Source organism: Rattus norvegicus, chromosome 2 (assembly GCF_021556685.1).
Source record: "Rattus norvegicus strain SHRSP/BbbUtx chromosome 2, alternate assembly SHRSP_T2T, whole genome shotgun sequence".
Lineage (NCBI taxonomy): Eukaryota > Metazoa > Chordata > Mammalia > Rodentia > Muridae > Rattus > Rattus norvegicus.
Window position 1 is genome coordinate 212989003 of NC_141535.1, and position 1953 is coordinate 212990955.

The 1953-nt window shown below is 46.0% G+C and overlaps 1 pseudogene; it reads left to right on the plus strand.

Moving 5' to 3' along the window:
• The first annotated feature begins 554 nt into the window (after positions 1-554).
• Positions 555-1546, plus strand: Gapdhl9 (glyceraldehyde-3-phosphate dehydrogenase like 9; annotated as a pseudogene).
• Positions 1547-1953: the final 407 nt, after the last annotated feature.

Genomic DNA, 1953 nt, shown 5'->3' on the forward strand with positions numbered 1-1953 from the left:
ATTTGTTCAATTTTTTTTTATCCAAATCATTGAAGAGGACCAGACCGTAATAAAGAGAAACAGCAGAGTTGTGGTGGAGGATTTAGCCCCAAACACCAGACAGAAAAAAATCAAGATCCCAGCTTTGTTATGACCTGGTCCAATCCCAAACATTTTAAATATCTCTGTTGGAAGAAGAAAGATGACTTGAACAACAAAGAAATAAAAACTCAACCAACAAACTAACTGCAGGTGCACAAATCACAATGCAGAATAAAAAAAATAAGAGAAATCAAAATAACACATCTCATCTAAAAAAATTACAAATACTCCAGTAATGACCAATGACCCTGAAAATTACCTGGAAGAACTCCCAGACTAATAACTCAAAAGAATGATGTTAATTATGGTCAAACAGCTCAAACAATACAAAGAGACAACTGAGATAAGGAAGCCAATCCTAGGCATGAAAATAGGGTTTGAATGTTTTAAGAAAACTCAAGGCTCTCTGCTTCTCCCTGTTCCAGAGACAGCCACATCTTCTCATGCAGTGACAACCTCGTCCAGTAGACAAGATGGTGAAGATCAGCGTGAACGGATTTGGCCATATTGGGTGCCTGGTTACCAGGGCTGCCTTCTCCTCTGCCTCTGGCAAAGTGGAGATTGTTTCCATCAACGACCCCTTCATTGACCTCAACTACATGGTCTACATGTTCCAGTATGGCTCTACCCATGGCAAGTTCAATGGCACAGTCAAGGCTGAGAATGGGAAGCTTGTCATCAACGGGAAGCCCATCACCATCTTCCAGGAGCGAGATCCCACCAACATCAAGTGGGGTGACGCTGGTGCTGAGTATGTCATGGAGTCTACTGGCATCTTCACCACCATGGAGAAGCTGGGGCTCACTTGAAGGGTGGGGCCGGAAGGGTCATCATCTCCACCCTTTCAGTTGATGCCCCTGTGTTTGTGATGGGGGTGAACCATGAGAAATATGACAACTCACTCAAGATTGTCAGTAATGCATCCTGCACCACCAACTGCTTAACCCCCTGGCTAAAGTCATCCATGACAACTTTGGTATTGTGGGAGGGCTCATGACCACAGTCCATGCCATCACTGCCACTCAGAAGACTGTGGATTGTCCCTCTGGAAAGCTGTGGTGTGATGATCGTGGGGCAGCCCAGAACATCATCCCTGCATCCACTGGTGCTGCGGAGGCTGTGGGCAAGGTCATCCCAGAGCTGAGAGGGAAGTTCACTAGCACGGCATTCGGTGTTCCTACCCCCAGTGTATCCGTTGTGGATCTGACATGCTGCCTTGAGAAACCTGCCAAGTGTGATAACATCAAGAAGGTGGTAAAACAGGCGTCTGAGGGCCCACTAAAGGGCATCCTGGGCTACACTGAGGACCAGGATTTCAACGGCAGCTCCCACTCTTCCACCTTTGATGCTGGGGCTGGCATTGCTCTCGATGACAACTTTGTAAAGCTCATTTCCTGGTATCAATGAATATGGCTACAGCAACAGGGTGGTGGACCTCATGGTCTACACGGCCTCCAAGGAGTAAGAAACCCTGGACCACCCACTTCAGCCCAGCAAGGACTCTGAGCGCAAGAAAGAGGCCCTCAGTTACTGAGGAGTCCCCATCTCAACTCGGCCCCCAACACTGAGCATCTCTCTCACAATTTCATCTCAGACCTCCATATCAACAGAAGGATCTTAGGGAACTTTCCATACTCTCTTGAATACCATCAATAAAGTTGGCTGCACCCCCTTCCCCCAAAAAGAAAACTCAAATTGTAATAATGCTGGAAAGGAATACCTCAAGAAGGCAGTTTAAAACCTCAGTGGAAACCTCACTAATAGAATAGCTCATGTCAAAAATGGAAAGTCAGGGTTGGAAGACAAAGTAGAAGAATTTGGTACACCATGAAATGACCTAACTTTGGAATTATGGGTATAGAAAAGAAGAAA